This window comes from Pyxicephalus adspersus, chromosome 3 (assembly GCF_032062135.1).
Source record: "Pyxicephalus adspersus chromosome 3, UCB_Pads_2.0, whole genome shotgun sequence".
Classification (NCBI taxonomy): Eukaryota; Metazoa; Chordata; class Amphibia; order Anura; family Pyxicephalidae; genus Pyxicephalus; species Pyxicephalus adspersus.
This window is the reverse complement of record NC_092860.1, coordinates 53,029,602-53,053,138: the sequence shown is the minus strand read 5'-3', so window position 1 is coordinate 53,053,138 and position 23,537 is coordinate 53,029,602. Positions and strand designations below refer to the sequence as shown.

The 23,537-nt window shown below is 34.9% G+C and overlaps 1 long non-coding RNA gene across 1 annotated transcript in view; it reads right to left on the bottom strand.

Moving 5' to 3' along the window:
* Window positions 1-23,280, bottom strand: part of LOC140326224 (uncharacterized) — a 50,626-nt gene extending 27,346 nt beyond the window's left edge. Inside the window, exons 1-2 of the long non-coding RNA XR_011919803.1 lie at window positions 21,855-23,280; window positions 20,477-20,506 (exon numbers count right to left, since the gene is read on the bottom strand). This is a non-coding gene — a long non-coding RNA (uncharacterized lncRNA). The remainder of the gene's footprint in view (window positions 1-20,476; window positions 20,507-21,854) is intronic.
* Window positions 23,281-23,537: the final 257 nt, after the last annotated feature.

The following is a 23,537-nucleotide window of genomic DNA, read 5'->3' as shown; positions in this document are numbered from 1 at the left end:
GCGAGTGGACGCGCGCACTCGAGTCCCGGACCGCGGTAATCCGCGATCGCGGGTCGCGCGTATTATCGCGCTTCCCGCGATCGCGGATTTCAATGATGAATCAGGGGCAATGTTTCTTGTGGACAGAGGACAGAAGGCTAATTTAATAAATTGGTCAAGCTCAGTGCTAACCCCCAATTTGTACTGTTCCCCTCCAAGCCCATTCCAATTTAATATTATCAAGATATTATCGTTGATAGATAATATATGCTTTTTTTAATGTCAATAAAAGTTAGGCTTAAGCTGTGTTTTCTTTTGAAACCCAATTATGAGCCAGCACTTTTTTAAAGTTCTCTCACACATGGAGGGTAAGTAAATACAGTTTTTGTTATGGTGGCTATGCACTGGTTGATCAGCCAATGTATGGCTAGCTATTGACCAGCATCCCCTAAATGAGCTAACTTTTATTTGTTTCATAAATCTTTCCCAACATATTGCCTTATTTGCCTTGGGTTTGCAAACAATTAACCTGCACATGACATATCAGTATACACAAACAGCAATGTGTATAGTACAATATTCTTTTGGTACTAGCCAGAAATCATCCGTTACTATGTCAAAGGAAATTTAATTTAAGTGGCAAGAAGTTGCATTTGGCAGAGTAATACTGAAGTAAGCTCCTACTGTATAAATTATATATCAATTTAAAATCTAAGACCAAATATTGCCCTGAATTATGGTGGCACCCTGAAACACCCTTGTATCTCTATGGTGTGGATTGTAGAGAATACGTTATGCTCATTTTCATGCCTCCTAATGTGCAAGGAAAATTAAAAAACAAAACGGGAATTTAGCTTGCACATATTTGGATGACAGAATTAAACTCACTAAGTGAATTTTTGCCTTGCACAGAGAATATGGTCCTTAGCAAAGTGAAAATTCTCTATTTAGTAAATCAGTTCTAGATTTTAGGCACTGTGTTGCACATGTCGAGTAGAATTCTATCACAGCCTTAGAGTAAAAGGAGTGACTTCACAGCCTTCACTAAAATAAAAATAAAATAGAACCTATTATGTCCCACTACCAATTATAGCAAATTCTTCCCTTAATTTGACCATATTTTTGCATATAATTGCCCACGTTCGAGAAGTCTTGCCTGCTGCGACACAACGATTGCAATAATAATGCTGAAAAATGTGGACTCTTGGGAGGTGTAAATATAAAATATAATAGCTCCACAATAAATCTTAATTCCTAGCATTTTTGGAAAATCACTGATTTAGACAGGCAGGTTATATTTTTGTTCTCAGTAGTTTCCTCTATATAGTGCAGCCCCTTTTTCTTACTCACACTGTGATGGAATATACAGTATTGGCCTCACCTCCAGGATTAAACAAAGCCGGCCTATTACGGATAGATGGTGTTGCCAGGAGACTACGTTTGGTTATAATGAACTGTAGAAAATTAATGACACTTTCTCTAGCAGCTATTTTAAGCAGGATGCTCCAGCTACGCCCGATAAGGAAATAATTCTACTAAGGATCTTTATTAGGTAGATATCTTTTCACCTTAGAATAATTCAATTTGTCTGTTTTTTTGGCATTTCCACCAGCACAAACTAAATACAAGATGGGGTATAACCCACAGGTACTAAAAAAATTCATATAATTATTCTAGCTATGATATAACAATAAAACAAAACATGTCAGATGGCTGACCAATAGGCACAGAATGAGAATAATATGATAAAATGTGTACATTATTACTATATTATCAAATTGTGTCATTTGTTCCAAAGGCCCAGTAGGGGAAGTTAATAAAACAGATAATTCACTTAATTGTACTGAGTATTTTTCTTTAAGTCCTAATCTTTTTTTAAAACTATTTATTAACATGGTATTAGTAATGGCTAACACTGGTCCAACAATGTTATGAACAACATCCCTAACCAATTACAAAAGTAGTGAGCTTGCACTACAATGTAGATCAGGCATTCAATGAACCTATTTTAGTACAGTGGAAGAGGCACCCTGCCGTACTCCTCAAACATAAGCATGTCTCACCCTTTGGGCCTGATTTATTAAAGCTCTCCAAGCCTGGAGAGGATACACTTTCGTCAGTGAAGCTGGGCGATCAGCAAAACTGGAATGGATTTCTTCAAATAATTTTCTATTTGCTAGCAAATGTTTTGAATCCTGGACCAGATCCATTCCAGGTTTGCTGGATCACTCAGCTTCACTGAAAGTGTAACCTTACCAGCCCTGGGGAGCTTTAATAAATCAGGCCCAGTGTATGAGCATAATACCAAAAGCATTGGGTTGGTATTATCACATTACAGCCTAACCTATCTAGGACCTAAGAGAAGGCACAGTCTTTTACAGATTTGAGCCGGCACTTGGGGCTTGATTTTCTTCACTGAATCCTGTAGACAAACAGCTACTTACTTACCCTCTCCTTTCAGGATCAAATCTTTTTACAAAGCAAATTTCTTGTTTAAAAAAAATAAAATGCACATTAAACACTGCAGTGCTAATTTGGTTGTATGCAAGAAATTCAACCCAGTAGGTACTGATGAGTGGGTTAAGATATAACAGATGTCAATAACGTATCTATGATTTGAAACCGGCCTGTGTTCATTATATGCTGGGGATAATCAGTAGATATCTACTGGTACAATTGTATTTTCAAGCTGCATGTATGGTTTTTAACTGCATCCATATACAGTCAGAATGGTCTACAGTAAACCACCAAAGTGGTCAATAGCAGGCACACAGAATTTACACAACCAACACAGAGCAAGGTTAACCGGCCACTATTGCCCTTCTACAACAAGAAAATATGGCCTAACCATATTTATCCATTCCATGTCTGATGCAAATACGGTCTATATTGTCTCATGAAAACCAAATGAATTAAGCTTGGAAAATAAAACTTAACCCTATTGGATATTGTCAATATCAATCACCTTTTTAAACATCTCGATAATTCTTAATAAATAAATCTTGGAATTTTTAATTTACACATCTACAGCTCTTCTTTAAACACATGGCATAGAGGTGGTTTAATAAAGAAGTATTTTTCATTGTAGCCTGTTTTCAGAAGAATAAAAACAATTACAGATTTAGAAGGAATTGCCTATATCTATTTACATACAAAGATATGCATATCTATTTACATATAGAGAAAATCTTCTTTACACAAAAAGTGTCCCAGATATTTGCAAAGGTTTCACTTATTTTACGGATGCATAATATACAAATATTTTTTTCATTAAAGTTCAGTATGCAATGATATGGCACAGTGGCTAACGCAGTATTGCATAGCTAGATTTGATAAATAAAAATGTAGACATGAAGCTTAAATTCCAATTTAAGGTTAATATTATTATTTAAGCTATGTGAGTTTACCTTCAAATCTTTTTGAACTCATCTGAAAATGACTATCACTAACCTACATGTACTGAATGCTTATAACGAGTTAGCAGTTTGCTTTATGTTTTGCTACATAAAGTCAATAGAGGTGCTACGTGTGTACCAAGGCCTATTAGAAGTTGAAATAAAGGTACAAGCAAGGGACACAAAAATAATGATTAATTGAAAAAAACAAAAAAAAAAAAACAAAAACAAATTAGGGTTAAATATAATAAATCACAACTAGCCTGAAAAATCCATCAACTCACCATATGCTCTACTTTGTAGACATGTCAGTGACCACTGGTAAAGGAAATATATTTTATAATTTGGTAAAGTTGATATTTTTTCAAGATGCTATTTATGGTTTACATTGAATAGCGTGTCAAAAATCCATGATATCAATTTATTTGTAGTGATTCATATTGACAGTGATGGTTTTGCAGAGGGGGTGGAGTGGCAATGGAGGACGTGTAGTCATCTGCCTGGGAAAAACCATCACAAGCTGGATGTAGATCCAACTTTGATCAAATCATTGTACCCATTGTAATGGGGTACCGAGTAGTTGTCTTTTCTTTTTTTAATATGGTTGATAAATGTGTCAAATTTGAAATGAAAAAGCAAAGCTTGCAAGTTGAAATGTCCACATAAGCCTTGTTCTCCTTCCTGTGCAACCACAATGCCATCTTTATGCAATGCTGTTATATTAATTATCATCATTATAATAGTATGCTGGTGGATATGCTAGACAGGAACAAACATCTTCATGCCTCAGTACTATCTGTATTTCATCTTCCTTCCCCATGCAATGTTGGTAATCCGTGTGTTTCTTATGGATGGGGGATGCCACGTCAGCATGGTGGCTAGCTATCCTTCTCCATCAGGCCCGAAAGCACTGTATACATTCCCTAAAGGAGTCTGAATTCATTAAGTGGCATGACAGTTACTGCACCACCGGCAGCTTGGTCAGGTGAACATTTACTTGTCACACAAACTGATGGTTGGGTACATATTCCTAACCCGACATTCTGCTGTGGATGACAGGTGATTTTAGGGAGGAGGAGGGGAAGAAGAAGGATACTGGTTGGAAATGAGGTTTATTGTGCCTCTGGGTACTAACTTATTTATCTCCCTTTTGTTATTTGTGTTACCTCATGTAGGAGGACAAAAATAGAAAAAATAGTGCACAAAAATTTAGGTATTACTTCTTGACCAGGAAAGTATATTTAATTGGGACTCTGCAAAAATGATGTAGGATTTTACTGTAGATTGTAGTAGCATGCTGTGTTACAGTGTAGTTAGCAATTAATAGAATGCTTGAAATTAAACTATGAGTGCCGAGGCCTTTCAGTTTCCAAAGTTTGGTGATCTTTAGATCTCAATATTTCTGAGCACAACAAGCATGAACCGTACCTGATCCCTGATAGCTTTGCATCAGCCACTTCTATTTAAAACCAAATCATTACTTGAACCCTTGATAACACCATAAAGAAGGCCCTGCCTAACAACTCCTGTGTCTTTGTGTCACATCTAACTCTGTAATTAAATTAGCAAATACCTTTTAGAGATTTTATTGTAAAAAGATGATTGGATAATAAAAGTCAGTGCAGTTTTTTTGTTATTCACCAAGGTGAATGCAAAGTAAAATTCAGTTTGGAAACAAAAACTACAAATAAAGAGTCAATAGCATTTTAATAAAGATAAATGTAAGGTATTCATGTCTATGTCACATTCCATTTGCTGATGAGGTTCTTGTAGTTTTCTGGAGAAAAAAGAATCGGTTCATACGTTCGGTTGTCTAGCTTTATGAAATTAGTATACTCATACAGCTAGGTAACCAAAGACATTCACCGGTTCAAAACCAGGAGATTCCAATGGATCCAAGGCTTCAGAGGTGTTATGCCAAGTACAACTTGTAAAAGGCTCCATGGTGATAAGTACAAAGGCCTTTATATAGACTTATGCTAATATTTTTTTTGCTGGAAAGTCCACCTTTGACATATAATCTAAAGCTGATCATATATGAGAGTTTCTAAGCAGCCATTTAGGACTAAACAGGTTTAGAAGGGTCTGTTTTTTAACCAACACATAAAAGGTAAAATATGATAGGGCACAACTCCTACAGGCTGGAAGACATTAAAGCATTTATTGTCTGGAAATGTTGATCGTTCAGTCAATTTTTTTTTGGCAAATGGTGGTGTCATGGGTTCATCTTGAACCATCTAACCAAGTAGCAGGCCTTGGTACATACACTTTTTCTACCTGTTACCTATAAATAAAGCTGTCTAGTACCTTTTCTTTGCTTGGTTTTTGTTCTTTGAAGTTACAGATCCTACTTTTGTCAGGGAAGATTTGAATATGTAAGATGCTGAGGATAATTTCAGTTACACTTATATTGGACCTAACTCCTTTAGACATGCATACTTTTCTACTTTTCTGGTAAGACTGTTCCTTTTTACCTAATTCTTATAAAGTGACTCCATGATTAGGGGGCGACCCACTGACTTAAACACATTGAATTATCTTTTGACATCATTTGAGAATTAGATACTACCCACGTCTCATATAAAAGCTTAAAATTCAATAATATTCTACATTTACACATCGTGCAATGATGGCCACTGATAGATTATGTTTCAGATTTGTTTCAGGTAAACAGAATTCAGCAACAACTGTGTATTGTAAGAGATTATTCAGGTAGTCTGTTATCAATATTTATACATGAATTTTGCAAGCAATTGGAACTACTTATTAATGTCAGCTCATAGTCAGGCTATGTATGTATGTAAAAAGTAATCATAGCAGTTGCTGAAAATGGCTGAACTGCATCACAATCCCATGTTTATAAGTGGATGCCAACACTGCAAGGTGTCCACTTCTGTTCTAATCATTATTAGTCCTCCTTATAAGTCAGTATCAGCAGTAAACAAGTACATTTCTCTGCTCCATTCACATAAACCTTTTGTTTGACACATCAAAAAGCACTGTGCTGTGCAGTGAAGATTTTTACTCTGTTAATGACCACATTATGTCACACAACCATTTACCCTGTGAAGTCTATGGGCACATTAAGATATGAAATGCTACACCACTTACATGTATGTACACAAACATCTGAATGTTAAATCAATTGTTTTTGTGCAAAAAAAAAAAAAAAAAATCTAACACTTGGACTTGGAATACTTGTTTGCAAAATCTGCTCCCTACTAATAAAAAATTAAACAGTACAAAAGCTGGAAATATCAATAGATAACTACTGAGCAACTATATAAATCATAAACATACGCACTGTTGGAGTAATAACAGATTGGAGAACAATCATTTGCCCTTAAGAATGATTTGCTGATCTCTGTAAAACTCCATAGGCATCTGGTATTGATCAGTCCTGCAGAATTCAGTCAGAATGGGGCAAAGATCATATTATGTCTTTATATTTTACCTCAAGCTTGTACAGGTGTTACATAAATGGAGTAAGCAGAAAAAAAATCAGAACATTTATACTAGAGAGATGGCCTAGTAGAACCCCTAAAGGTAACAACCCACCGCTGACTAAAAATGAATGCAGCGAATAAAAATAATATCCAAAATGCATGTAACGAACGCAGTGATATATCTTTTCATTGAAATGCTACATAAAATTATTGCTTCATATACAGATGCACCAAAGGAACACATTCCTGGTGCTCTTTGTGTGCTTCTTGAGGCTTAGTGCAAAAGATCAGTTTTAAGCCTAATGTATTAGTACAGTCAAGTGCTTGGGGAAGTATTCCTTCTACATTGTATTGCATTGCATTAGGATGAGCACAAACTGCAGCTTCTGCAGGGAGTGAGATTGGACTCCATGATCACATGAATTGCTCATCTCAGTGGGCCCAAAACCTATTTCGGTATGGTTTCCCATCAATGCAAGGGGTTCACTTAACCAAAGTTTTCAAATTTTATCTGAAAACCATATGTAATAATATGTATAAATGAGTGATAAATATGTAGCTTGTCCACAACTTTTACAACACCATATATTTGTATACACACACACACACACACACACACATTTTTTTAATTCCCTTTTCTTAGTGATTTTAGACACTTTCTCAGTTGGCTGTCTATTCATTGTACATTCCTCTGCCTCTTAATGGTTCTAATTCCCTGTTTCTAAACACTTGTGCCTCTGCTGACCTGACCTTTAGACACTGAAACTCTCTATACTCCAAAACAGCATAGTTAGATTTGTCATACTGCATTATATAGATAGACAGATATCTGGTTGGATGGATGTATAGATAAGTAGATAGATAGTCTTGATAAAAACTGAATACACTGAACTTTTTACAAGTAAGAAAAAGAAAACATGACAGACACATAAATACATCAAATTGTCTTCTATATTCTACTACTTTTCCAACAAGCAGAACTAAACTAAATTAATGTCCATCAGGTCTTTAGTAACTAAGCCTTTTTATATTAATTTAACATAAGAAATAGGTTTTGTCCCAAAATACACATTCCTTTCAGTTATCAGTGCTCAAATACTGCACTTGAGTCATAGCTCAAGGAAATACAAATTCACACTTTACAAAGCACAGGCCAGCAATCTAATCCTGTTAAATTCAGTTTACCATAAATTCAAATTTAAACACAGACCATTTTAAATTCCATTGCTAAGCATGATATAAAAATAAACCAATATAGTATACTAATAAATACTACAAAAACAAGATATAGCATGGTATTCAAGAAATTATTTAACCCATATTTTAGTAACATATACAACATACTGTCAGTTTATACATAAATTGCCCTAATAACAAATAATAGTCCTAATTAGAAGACATAAAATAATAAATAAGGTAAAAAATACCTTTTTTGAAGAAGTATTTCAAGTTGTTTATAAGTTGTATGCAGAGCAAGATAAGAGTGAGAGAGAGCAGGTTGAAACTCCATGAATGTAGCTTCATTTGGGAAACTAGAATGACCCTGGGAAATTATCACTCCTACTCCTCCCCCCACTCCCCTAACATTAACATAGACCCCAACCCCCTCCTTCTTTTTGTCCATTAATTCAAGAGAAGGGGCATGGCCAATTTGGTCCATTCTGGGAACATCTCCACTCTTCATATAAGTGATAAGACTCTTGCCAGAAGATTAGAAGAAGGTCTTCTCCCTCTCCATGGTCTTGGGCTCTGGGAAAGCCTAGGACTGAAAAGAGGTTTTGGGAATAATGCTGAACTCAGTCAAAGAAGTGAAAAGGCCACATCCTGAGTAGGGTAACCCAGACAGAGGCTAAAGGTCATTCCACCAACAGAGTGTCATGATTATACCACACTATGCATGCCTCCCTTTTCATCTAAGGGTAGGGATGTGAGAAAGACTGTGTGTATGCATGTTTGTGGATAAATTAAAGAGGTTAAAAAAGTTGCTTATGGGAATGAAATGCTGGTCCCAATATTAATGTACTGGTTTAATAAAAAACGTCACAATTTTCTGGCGCTGTAATAGCAGATCTACTATGCGCTTGATAAAAGTTTCTAAAGTTGCAATTTTTGATGTACCTTAATCATCTTTACTATGCCTACATTTTTAACACCCTTCTACCTTTTCGACTTTAAGAACTAATGACATTCAAATAATGATGATAGTATTGGCAACCAAAGAGGCCTCACGCAAATGTAGACAAGGAACTCTTTTCTTTGACCTGGTAATTTAAATTTAAAGCCATGCAAGACACTTGAAATCTAAAAGCCTGTCAACAACATTGTCAAAAACCTCCAATAACCTGATTATTTACAACAATAAAGTGTCAACCTCTACTATGCATTTTGTAGTTCTGCTCTTAGTTTATATTAGTTCCCTTTTGTTTGAAGTTCTTGATTTTAAGCCGCTACTTCTGGGCAAAATCCTGATTCTAGTCACCATGGTAACAGTCTGGGAATCCTATCAAGTTGAATGCTGACAAATTTTGCATTCTATTGTTCTTGCCTTATTTTGGTCCAAATAATGAATGCAATAAAGAATTGTAGCATTACTCATTACCCGTTCCAAAGATATGCTAGCAATAGTCCAACAAAATGTATTTCCATACAAAAACGTCACTCAATTTAGAAATTTCGACAAATGATTTCTAATAATATAAGAAATGTATTTATAATATTGTGGATGATTTCCTGGGAACGTATATGCTTTTGAAAGAGTTTCCACAGTCCTATTGTAGCATTGCAATTGTTGTAGGACAATGATGGCTGTAATTTCTAGAATAATAGAAGAATTTGTCATTTAATGAGTCATTTTTTTAACTACAACAGAGCTTTGGAATCCTTTCTTGGGTCACTTTCTAATTTGTTACAAAAGACATAGAACATATTTTATTGTTACTTTCCTTTTTTTTTGTGGTATTTTTGATTGTGTATTGAAAGTTCTGTTGATATCTATCTTTTTACTGCTATTTATTTTATTTACTGCAGAGAAAAACATATATTATATCCTTTTAGTTAACCTTGACGTGCATTAAAGTACCATTGAAATGTCTCCCCTGTGTTCATAGGACTAAGAGGAGATAACTACTAGTAACATATAAACTATAAAAAAAAAATGTAAAACCCATTTCTACTAAAAACACATAACTGTGTTAGGCAAAAATTATTATTAGAATTGTAACCTTTTAGTGAATACAGACATGGGCACATTAAATAGGTAAAATCTATTCTAGATTGGTGATGGTATTCACATAAAATATGCATTCAGGTAAATAATAAATTGTAAAAATTAAAAAAAAGATAAAATAATAAGATATAAGATAAGATGTAATCTATATATTTGGAAGCTTCTAAAACTACAGACAGAAGACAAAACTGGTCAGTATTATAGGCATAATAGGTCAGTATACTGGATTTTCTAACATTGTGATATATATTCATATACATATTCAGTTACCTTGTAGCTTTTTTCATAACACAGTAACAACAAATATAATGCCAAATGATCAGGATTAGTAAAACCTGTCAAATATGGACAAAAGGTAGTATACAATTTTTTAATTTTTACAAATACATAAATCTTACAGAAATGAAGCAGCAAATATTCATATGGGCAGCACAGCCCACAACACATTTGGATTCATTAAAAATCAAGCTGATATCCTTTGTTCAATGTTCTGTTCATGTCTACTAATAAAGCTGTAATAAATAAAATAACTCACCGTGCCAATTATTGGCTCATAGATGCAAGAAAACAGAAATGAATGGTGGAAGGCTAAAGGTCTCATCGTACATTTCTGAATAATAATAAAGATTTCTCTCTAACTGATAAAATTAGCTAGAATGCTTAAACGAAACCTGTCATGGTAAATTCATTTTTAAATATCATTTGTAATGAAAATTCTCTTTGAAAATGCAGGCTCTATAATATATATATATATATATATATATCATCACAGCTGACTTTTAGATTTAATTTCACATCTATATAGTGGAAAGAGAAAAAAGCCGTACATAAATAAACCAAGATCACAATATTTGAAAGAATGTCTGAGTAAAATAAAAAAGGGAATAGGAAAGAAGGAAGAGCTATGCATCAAAGTAACAATTTCCTTTACATCGCCTCAAAGCACACTGTGGGAGGGAGTGGATTTAGTCTGCTAAGTAGAATCAGCTATGTTTCACAGCATCAAACAGCCGTGCATTACATGTCTAGGAGAAGGCAATGTTTAGAAGTGAACATATGTGTATGTTCGGCGCAATGATAAACAATAGAAGTACATTCAGCTGGGTGTATGCAGATGAGAAACAGAAGAGGATTTGAGTGAGCACAATAAGAAGGATTCATAGTGCTGCCTAATGTCAACAAGCAAGCTGGTTTATAAATATGTATTTTGATTACATACCTCGGTTGGTGTGTTTGTGTGGCTCTCATAGCTGTATACCATGTGTATCGTGTAACATGATGTTTTTTTCTTGATCCTTTTTGGAAAATATAAGGTAGGCCATGTTTGTATCAAGACATACCTTAACATTTAAAGGGAAATCTATACTTCAATGGATTGATTACTAAAGGAATATGGAATGGAATGGTAAAAAAATAAACAAAGGAAAAAAATACCATTATTGGAGTTTCACATAGAACATAGCTTTACTTAAAATGAGCAAATATTCCTTACTCTTTTAGTAAATAAGCCCTAGACATTTAGCAGTACTGCACAATGATTTGGGGCCCATTCACAGTTCTGAAATGTTGGCATGCTTAAATAAAACAGCTTTCTGAGATTATTTCCATGGTTTCAATGGTATAAATCTCATCATTGTGTTTATGTGTGGTGAGCTTGCTTATAGCAGTCTAGCTGCAGTTTCTGACAGGAGCATCTTCTATAGGGATCTACAGCATGAAAATCACACATTGCACTTTATATCTAAAGAAGTATGGAGAGTTCACCTTACAAAATGAATGTTCATTCAGCCGTTGAAATCAGATAATACTGTGCTCCCTTCAACAATTCAATCACATGCAGCAAAAATCAAACTTTTTTTGTCTCCTGGACAGGATTGGGTGAATAATATTTTTAGGATCCATCATCTTGTTGAAGCTGAATGTTCTTTAGGATTCCTGAACATTAATTTTGCAAAGTGGACAATCATTTTTTTTGGAAAACAATCATTGCTGCTTTAATACACTAACCCCTTTATGTGCATCCAACATGCAGTGTATAAACATAACATATAAAGTACGCATTGGATGGATGGTGAGTTTAGCAGGAATTTGATTTTAAAAACCATACAACTATCTTTATTTCACAAATTTGCCTTACTATGTGTAGATGAGTTATACACACACACACAAGATAATACTGCATAACTAAAATACAAATAATGAAACCAGTAGCATTTTTATATCTGTATTGTAATTTGCGAACTGTTATATGTAAAAGAAACTAAGCAGGTATTTCATTTTTTAGAGTCTGATGTTTTTAAAACAATGTGTTGGCACAGCTTTAAACAAAACCTAAACCCCCTATGTATCTAAAAATGTATTTTTAGATACATAGAGTTACATTTTATATATATATATATATATATATATATATATATATATATATATATATATATATATATATATATTAATGAATCTGTCTGTCCAATCATTCATTTATTTAAATATATATATATTTTGTCTTAAGCAAAAAATCTTCTACATAGACATACTTTTGCTTCAGTAGCTCCTTTTTTCTTAGTCTTAATCTTACTTTTTCTTTTTTCTTATTTTTAATCTTAACGTTACTTGATTGGGTATATTAATTTAACACCAAAAATCATGTTTTTACTGAATATAATAAAAGCCTATATTGAGGGTCCATGCTGCCCTCCTTGACCCCTAACCCCCCTCTGTATATGTTATTCCCTGTTTTTTCCATGATACTTACCTTTTTCACTATGTTTTCTGACAGGTCATGTGATATGGGGCCTATTCTTCTCAGACATTCTACATTCAGAGTAATGCCTACTAGGTGTAGTAACAATAGGCAACACGGGAAGATTGAGGACGACATCAAGACTGATTTTGTGGTACAATAGCAGTATTGTTGGTCAATCTTGGGTCAGCTCCAGATTGAGGGGAATTATTTGCTATCTGAGCTGTTTTTGTTTTTCATTCTTCTGGAGTTCCCTGACATGATAGTCTAACCTCTCCAGACCTGAGTTTTGATAAATCAGGCCCATTGCCTCTAAAAACATCTAATTACATTGAATCATTTATTTATACATAATGAAAGTAATCCCCAATAATTTTAGCAAATTTAAATATTATATAATAAAATAGCTTAAAATAGTGAGGTTTATATTTTTGTAACAGCTAATAAACCACCTAAATAAATTCTTTATTAACCAAAGTGTAATACTTTCACTGTTAATGATGTAATTGGGGTTGTCATAGATTTCATTGGTGTCAAAAAGGCAGGTCATTGGCAACTGTGATTGCACATGGCGGGCTGAGAATACAGCACTAGGATTTGCTAGCAGGATCTCTAGGTAAATGACCTAGAATTGTAAGAATAACATTTATAGGAAGCAATATCATACATATCAACTCACATAAGGAAGATATAAACCCTAAATGAATAAAACTTAGCTTGCTATACCACCGTGTATCATTACAATTGCAATGTTATCTTGAATTTAAAGTTGTTTTAATCCTTTTTTCTTTTGTTGCACCTCATTGCTTCTGATTTCTCTCAACCACTTTACAGCTATTTCCTCTTTTCATGCTCTTCTGATAGTGACAACAGTAAACATTCCTGCGCAATAAGTGCTGTCACCTTGGAAGCCCATGTGACAGCGTGACAATGAAGAAGTGCAAGTGGGAGACAGCAACAGTGTGTGCAAATGTGTGTGTATAGGGACTTTTATGGAAGGATCAGAAGCAAATATGTTGTAAAATGAGGCAAATTTAAAAAATATGCAAGTTTGGAAATTACGGATTGTATTTACATATATTTTGAGGGTGATCATAATAAAATTTTATTATTTTACATTATGTGATCCCTTTTCATAAATGTTCTTTTTTAGTGAGCCAGCTGTTTTTGCATCATTTCAATTTAAGCCAAATATTTTTTATAGCATTAAATGTAAATAAAACACTGAACTCTAGCCATGACAAGTGCATGTTGATGATTGGCTCCGTGTGTCTACTGATGTCTCTGACATTTTGGGATTTTTGTATGATCTGCATCACACATGCCCTCTAGGGGCTTAACTGTGTAAAATGTATATAGGATGCCATGGAAATGTCATATAATACTAGATTTACAAGAAAAAGTTTTATTTATATAAAATTATAAAAAATTACAATTAAAGAACATTACCGTTATCTTTTACCAATGAAAAAACTACAGATTATGTACTATAGAATAGTGATTCAGTAATGTAAAGATTAGCTTGCAGCTGGCTCATTCGAATTTGCTTTTTTAGACCCTACATTTTAAACAGAAGAATAAAATACATTTAAATGTATCTCACATAGATATATGGGTCTGTTTAGCAGATAATAATTTAGGTACATTTTATTTAATGATTGCATGAACATTTCAGTCATAATTCTACAATTAGGTACATTAACAAAACAAAGGAATTGTAACTATCTTACAAGTGATATCTTTATAATATTATGATTGGTACATTTTAGTGTATTTAGGAAAATTAGATAACTTATCTCTGTTTTATTAAAAAAGTATTATGAAAATAGAATTGTAATATATATTAGATCAGATTTATGCTCCTAATATTGCTGATAGCTATGGTGAGTCAATTGGATCTAATGCGGCACTCCTGAACAAAGTCATTTCCTTCTTTTAGTTCTCCTCCCTCTCACTTTATTCTCCAGTAAATATGCTGCATTAAAACAGTTAAAGCAAAGTGATTACAATACCTACCTACCATACCTACAATATTCATAGTTGTTATTTAACACAGTTCAAACTGCAGTCTTTAACTAGATCTATGTATGAAAGGTGTAAAGACTTATGGAGTTTCAATTAGAGAGAAAAAGTCTAAATGGAAACAGATAGTACATTCAATAGTGGTATACCCATGGTGCTTTAAGGGTCCTGTGTCATTGGCATGCTTTTTAGGGTTATATGCAAAATAAAAAAAAATGGTTTAAATACATAGAAACATCAAAACTGGCTGATTTTTGTTTCTGCTGATTTACTCATCCAGAGAATGGTATGGCAGAGGCAGCCACACAGGACACAGATCCTGCCATTGGACAGAGAGCCACTGCAACTGTGTCTAGGTCATGGCAGCTTCAAAAGCTTGGAGCTGCTGATATGACAACACATTTGGAGCTGCTGATATGAAAACACACTGGATTTAGTTGCAGTCAAGTCATATTGCCAATGGGGAGAGATGAAAAATATATGTGATTCAAAAAAGGCTGTATTTTGTGTTACAATCTAAAAAATAAATTCAGTCTATATACAGCAATATAATACATATTTTCTGATATTGGCTTCTGGAGAGTGGTGATAGCAAAGGGTAGCTTTGAAGTCTGCACAAAATAATGTGGGTTGTATATATATATATATATATATATATATATATATATATATATATATATATATATACACAGTATATATATGGATAATAAACATAATTGACTAATCCAATAGGATGGTGCAAAAGGAACTTGCAATAAGGTTTATTGCCGCTTTGGGTAAGCACACCTTTTTAATTTTTCCTACTAGTACTATGAGTATTAAAATTCCCCTCATATATATATATATATATATATATATATATATATATATATATATATTTATTTAATTGGTATTATTAAATAGCAAATAGCGGTTCTTCTGTAAGGTAGTAAATGTAGCATGTTTTGCATGACTTTTGCCACTGGATGGCACTGTCCTGTTGTATTGAGTGAACCTTTTTCTTGCTAACCCAACATTTTCACATAAATCGATAAATGTAAACTAATAGAATATTGATAAGCAAAACATAATCTGACCTGACATAATCCTATAAAAATATAAAAAAGTATCCTAGACAGATCCTGCTTCTAATTTTTTAGATCACATTAGAATATTATTAATCTAATGAACAAAAGGTTCTTGTCCACTAGTAATGGTACATCAGGACCAATTGTATATCACATATGATTATGTGAATCTTATTAAAACAGGGCAACAATTAAAAAAATAAAATAAAATACTGTAATATACAGGCACTGCTTTAATCTGTAGTATCAAAATATTTCAGTGTTTGCAAACCAGATCTCCATTGTCATCCTTTATTATAAAACTAAGGAATATGTTGCTGTAGGTACTGCAGACTTTTTTTTTTTCCTTTTTTAAATCTAAGCATCACTGAATACATAGATAAAGGTATGCAATCACAATAACAGTGTTTCGTGTTACTATTGTAATATAACATTTTAATAAACAATAATATTATGAACGTTTAAATTCAATTGGATTAGATGCTGACTTTCCATCTTGGTTGTCTGTATTTGAAATACTCAATCATGTTAGAATTTTTAAAAAAAATCAGATTTTAAAATAAATTTAAGCTAGGGAAAATGGCTTATTTTAATATATCACCCTGAATTTAGGTCTACATTAAAACTATATTTCAAAGAGGATCTGGAAAATAAATAAAAATGCATCTGTGGGATGACATCTAAATCCCTGGTAACTCTGAGAGGTACAGCTTTGTGTTTCCTAAGGCAAAATTCCACTGCCTTGGTCTGCAACCTGCAATAGTTTGTTGTCCAGTAAGGGTTCCCCTCATAGCATTGGACCAATAGAAATGTAATGGGGATAAGGCTAAGGGCCATTTAAGGCTTACAGCTGACCACAATGATTTTCCACAGGCTGACCCATGGTCCCAACCACTCTCAATATCTCAAAAGCGAATGGCAATTGCTTGGAACCTTTTTGTTCATAAGGCTGTTGTGGATTGCAGCACAGAAAGCAACTTTTGGCTACAAGATTGCTATTCCTCCTCTGGGGGAAGAATCATAGCTGAAACCCCATGCGGATTTCCAACACTGGGTACACAACAGCATTTTGCTAAATGCCTGGGAGCAACCGACCGCTCAGTTTTTCAACGCAAATATAAAAGGCACCTAAGTGGGAAGCCCTGACACTACATTTTTGGAGCTGTCCCTCTCAGGAGTCCAAAAAGGCTGACACAGGTATATGTGAGCGGCTCTAACACCCTGTCCTCATCTCCTAGCAGCATGTCTCTTGTCAGCACTGTACCTTCCTTCTCCAGCTTCCCCCTGTTGGAAATAATAGAGTACACTGCGTGCATGAAGGTGTTATTTCTTTACAAGATGTAAATTATTTCATGACGGTGAAGACATTTTAATAAGTAGATGTCTTATGTGGCTTTAGAGACCAAAGAGCCAAAAGAAGTCTTTCCCATCAAAAACTGGTGAAATATCACCATATAAGTAGTCCTCCATTATCTAACAACGTGTTTGAAAAGAAAATATGGAAAACAGGTTTATTAGGCTGATGTTTGCACTCCCAGAATGGGCCTGATTTAATAATGCCATCCAAGACTAGATAAGAAAAGACTATAATAGGAGGACCTGGGTGATCCAGCAAACCTGGAATGGATTGAATGCATTTGCTAACTAATAGCTGGTGATTGTTAAGAAATCCATTCCAGTTTTACTGGATCACCTAGGTTGTCCCATGATAGTCTATCTTCTCTAGTCCTGGAGAGCTTTATTAAAACAAGCACAATGTGTTAATGTGAAAGGCTATATGTAATATGTATCTGCATCTCAACCTTGTTTACTTTGTTAAGTATCTATTTGTGTAATTTATTCTAAATTACAGGATGTCGTGCTTAACCTCACTAGTAAATAATTTGTAATTGTATATGAGAATAAAAATGAAAATAAAATGTACTTTTGTTCTTTCTCTAGCATCATTATAATAGATAAGCTGTGTCAGCTGAACAATGAAAGCATTTGTCAAGAACATGGAGCCACTCGTGCATGTTTCAAGAGGCAGCTTAACTGAAGGTAAAATAAAATCACAGCTAGCTGGGCCCAACCCTGAAATATAAAGTGAAAAATTAGCTACTGCTCCATATCTTCAGACGATAGTTATTTGATTCATTTGTACAAACTTGTACATAGAAAAGGGACAAAGTTAGAACCCTAAATGGGAATTTCCACTGGTGCGGCTCTTGGAAATTATGGTTGTGTTGTATAGATCTTGTTGTTCCCATAGAAGCAATCAAGCTGGGCATGTGAAAAATGTATTCCCTTCCCTGCTGAGGTGAGCTGAGTGGAAAGAATATATTTTTGTGCTGGTATATAGACCGCCTTCTTTCCAATTCTGTGGAAGAATATAAACATGCAACATAGACAGTGAGGGCTGCATTATATGCTGGTAATATAGTCATCAGATGAATTAAATCGCACTTTTCTTATATCACTCTTCCTTGTTAGCTGATAAACTATAAACCCTATTAGGCTTACAATAAATGGCTGAACACCAAAGAAAAAATGATGAGAGTATACAAGACTTTTGAGAAACCCTTAGGCTTACTCATTGACATTATACATTCCATAATAACCAGTATTCCTGCGTTTAAGAAAAATTGCATGGGGAGATAACAACAGGCATGAATCTTGTATTATATTTACAGAGATTTATTTTATTATAAAATACATTTCTATTGGTATATTCATTATTAATAATTCTAATTCATTTATTGCTATGATTTCACTTTACTTAAAATAAGGATTATTTTTAAAGTGACCAAAAGTAACCTATATGACTTGAAATGGGGATTGTATGCAGAATAGTCTTACCGATTTACTATATGAAAAAATAACAGGTGAATAGATTGTAAATATTCCAGCATGCCAAAAAACAAATAGGGGCAAAATGTTTAATCTGGAAGCTGGCAATACAGTCTGTTCTACAGGCCTACCATTCTATCCCACATACCTACCCATCTATCTATCTTCATCATCTCATATGGATAACATATTCTAAAAAAAAAATAACCCTAACAAGGCAAGCAAATTAGAGTCAGAGAGAAAAACATGAAGACAGCAAGCACAATGATGTGCAGAAAATGGGCAGAGGTCTACTCCGAGCATAACTCCACCTCTCGGAAAAATCTATTAGTATATCCAATGATCTTTGAATTTTTTGTGCATACTCATCATAGCTTTTATTACATAGGGCTAAGAGGATTATGCAAAGGGAAGTAACCCAGCAACCAATCAGCAATATTTGTGATGCTCAGTATGATCTAAACCAATTAACGATAAAATCTGATTGGCTACCATGGATTACCGCACACCACTGGTATTCACGTTGCTTTGATTATAAGTGTTCAGGACCGTAGGTAAATATAGTTTATTGCACAGACATTAGATTTACCTTTATGAACAATTACTGTATTGTCAGCAATATCAGAACATCATCAAATATTTTTTTTTATTTATAAATATAGCTGTCTATTTTATTTTTACAAAATAAATGGTTTTGAAACCAAGGTTTGGCTAACAACCATTGCTCTTATTAGAATACATGTTGTATGGCTGTTGTTTCCCAAATCTATTTTGTGTATATTTTACAGCACGTTGAAAATTGTAATTATTTTGACAACTAACAGGTCCCCATACACATATACAGACTCATCCTTCCTTTTAAAAACTGACAACGAGGGGAAATCCATTGGATGAGACAATATCAAGGGAACAAGGTGGCCATCATAAAAAAGTAAACACATACTTTTATATACACTGAAAACAAACACACACACATTCAATTAAAAATATTATACATAAATATATATTTCTACATATACACATCACTATTTCTCTGTAGATTCTATAGATCAGCACAACTTATCCTATGACCTTAGAAAGGCAAGCAAGAGCTGCAGTATTGTTAAAATCATGTGATTTGATTAACCATTAATATATTATTAACATTCCACATTCAAAACATTTCACTGCAAGTTTAAGAGTTAATTGTGGGCAGTAAGTACTAGAATACCATGACAAGCATCAGATATCTATTATGCCATGAATACACGTGGATATAACTTCCCAAGGAAACCACCATCATTTACTAGCTTGCTAGATATAATTTGTAAAAATATCATGTACCACCTTGCATTTACTTCCTATAGGAATGCAATACTGGTCTAGTGTACTTGCAACATAGATCACTGGATAAACAGGAATGTTATTGTATGTGTGCTAATGCAGCTATACCTGTGTGCCTCAATGCTTATATTGCAGGTGAATATGTCAATTAAAGTCACCTACTGTCTTATTGTTATAGCCCTGAACTGTATGTTGTTATAAAAAGAAATGATTGAAAGGAAAGCTATGGGGAAGAATAACATTGTAGTCACCTATGTGATCCTACAAAACCACAATACTTAAACATCTCATTGTTAGTATAACAAATGCAACGTATCAGTTACTATAAATTATAGTGAATACAAACACAAACAAGAATCTCATAAATGTGCATGCCAGCAAAAAGACATAAAGGTACAAGAACCACACCTACACAACATCCAAGAACATGTTAACTCAAAATCAAACCTTACTGTGTAAGAGCCAGGAACTGTGATTGTAACCTAGAAGAAATCAGATCGGATGTAAAGCTTTTTAATAAATTCACATGGACAACTATATGCAGATATATCAATAATAACATTACACATAAAAAAAACATATAAACAAAAACAAAATGCACCTACTCACATATTTGTAACATTTGACAGCTATATTAAAAAGGTATTCAAATAATCAGCAAATGTAGTACATGAATACACTATTGATGTATCAGGAATGTTCTCCCTGAGATTATATTATATACATGTTCTTTTAGTTGTGATTTAGATTAATCTATTTGCCAGCAGTACATGTACTATACAGGCCCTGTAAACTGTCACAAGCTTTTCATCTTACCAAAGCCGAAACATCATCGTTTTATCTATTATAACACCTCATTTCTTTTTATTTTGTAGGTATGTATTTAAATAAAACAATATATATATATATATATATATATATATATATATATATACAGTATATACCTACAAACATGGTATTCTTCTCTTCTCTATTATATATGAAATCAGAAGTGGTGGCTTCCACTAATCTGCTTTTTCCAAATATTTTATTTTACACTTTTACGTTCATTTTCATTCCACTATTCTTTACAATAGCCGGTAAACTGATCTTTTAAAAATGATAATCAAAGCTATAAAAATAAGATTAAAAATCAGAAACCCCTTAAATTTATACCTTGTAGGTAGAACCTATACTTACTGCACACACCCAACTTAAAAAATTCAGAGCAGGGTTAGAGCTTAGAAATTAGTGTTATTGTTAGGCTCTAAAAAGTTAAGTCTGGAAAAACACGTCCTTTGTTTGCTCCGTTTTAAGCAAGGCCTGATTAATTAATTTCACACCGTAGGTTCTTCATTTTTTTCCCACAGACAAAAAAAAAATCAGCCCAAATAGAGAGGGGATTTCAAAATCAAGTTCAGTTTGTCCAATTAGCATGACAATGATGTCTAGGGGGAGAGAGGTCTCTTGAGGCAGAGGGGCTGCAATGAATAGGCTGGACTCTAAGCTACTGGGGGCATTTTCCCAGGCTTCACAACAATCCCACAACTGTTTGTCTTGTATGGTAAACGTTTTATTATGAAGTTTGTCTTCGAATACCGAGAAGAATGGATCATTAGTGTAGAGGCAAGACCCCAAAGAAAAGAAGTGGGTGGAAACAAATAATCGGTACAAGGCCATGTGATTTTTTTTTGTGGTTAAAATTTATATACAAAATATATATATATAAAAACGGTTACAAAGTCTTGATTTACTAAAGGAGAAATCAGAGTATTTTAGTTGATCTCTAGCCCAAAAAACAAGTTAGATAGAAGATAAGTAAGGGATAAGGACACATATTTTGATACTTACTTGTAAACTCGGGCTTCATGGCACCATCATTTCATGATGTGGATGAGGAACATTAAAACAATATTGACAATAAACTAATTCTTGAGAGATGATAGAAGCCCCAGCACATGCTTGTCTGTGAGTACCAGGCTTAGACATATCCTTTGTATAGGCTGGAGATGAGTGAGCTGGTACCCAGTCTGGTTCATGGGGAGATTCTCTAAGGGGGGAGGGAGACAGGCCCCTCTGTTAACTTAGTTGTAATAATTTGATGTCTTGCACTTATTTTCTCACGCCTAACACAAGAGAATGTCTGGGATTCAGTCCTGTCGGTCAGATTCAGTCCAAGCTGTCGCAGACGTGTGTAGAAATCCTAAGAGAGGTTCCCATTCATTGTCCAGAGTGCATTGATATCTATTGTGTGAGCTCTGCATGATCTATTTTGCTTTTTATTCACGCCTTTTAGTTACCCCCCACTCAACAGCATAAGAATAACTTATGAGATCCCATTTAACTCCAGGAGACAGGACGAGGGAGCGATTCCAATATTCCAGTGGCAGCCACCACCATGGCAGAACATCCATTAAACTTGGAGATGGTGTGGACTTCAACAGAACAAACCAAGCTCCGTAGATGAGGTTCCTCTTCCATTTTACCAATCATCTCCTGCTCTGGAGTGGCTTTTTGATGGCATTTTGAAGACAAAATACTGATCATTCCAATTCCAGTCTGAGGTTATGTCAAGCTGGATGAAGGAGCAAGCATGGAGACTGGAAGATGCTTGGTGGTGTTGAAGAATGAGCTGCATCCCTCAGGAAGTAGCTGAGATCCTAGCTGAGGTGTACCCCCAGGATCAGAGAGTCTTACCCTATGGTTCCTGTACAGAGAAGACAGTAGTAAGATCAGGAGATGATGATCCAGGTGCAGATGTTGGCCATTGCAGTAAGGTGTAGGAAGGTGGTGGCAATGCAGGGGTTCTCCTGGCATGCTGAGTGCAATGTGTGTGCTGGGAGATGCTGAGATTGCAGGCAGGTGAGGTGCTGGAAGTGATGACAGGTCATGGAGATGACAGAACACAAGGTGTTGTAGTATTAGATGACCCCCAGCTCTGCACAGGAAATACAACAATGCTGTATGTGGTCCTGACAGGGCAGAGATGAATGAGTTTGGAGCTGGCAGCACTATGTACACAGACATGTCGGAGGAGATGCTGCCTGAATGTACGAGGCGCTGTGACAAGGATGCTGCCGATGAATGAGGAGCACTGACATCTCACCCACACACAATGCTGAACCCTATTAACCCTCTCCCGGCCGCAGCCATCCCTCCTGGGAGGGAAACACTCCCGGGCTCCTGTCAGGCAGCCTCCCTGCTCAACTCCTGGAGGCAGAGCCCTCCCGACCTCCCCGGGATAATCCGCACATCCATTTTGGAAAGTTTCCCCTACTTGCCTACACGCAGTGCTGCGTCCTGACGTCAAACCCCGGGATAGGTCAGCTGGAGACACCATTTGTTGTATTTTACTTCACACAGGGAGGAGGGCGAGGGGGCACCTCAATAACCTGTACAGCCCGTGTGTGGGGCACCTCAATAACCTGTACAGCCCGTGTGTGGGGCACCTAGCATGGGGCACATTACACTGGGGTGTATGGCCAGGCTGCCTGCTGGTATACACTACATATATGTGTGTGTGGGGTGTGTGGT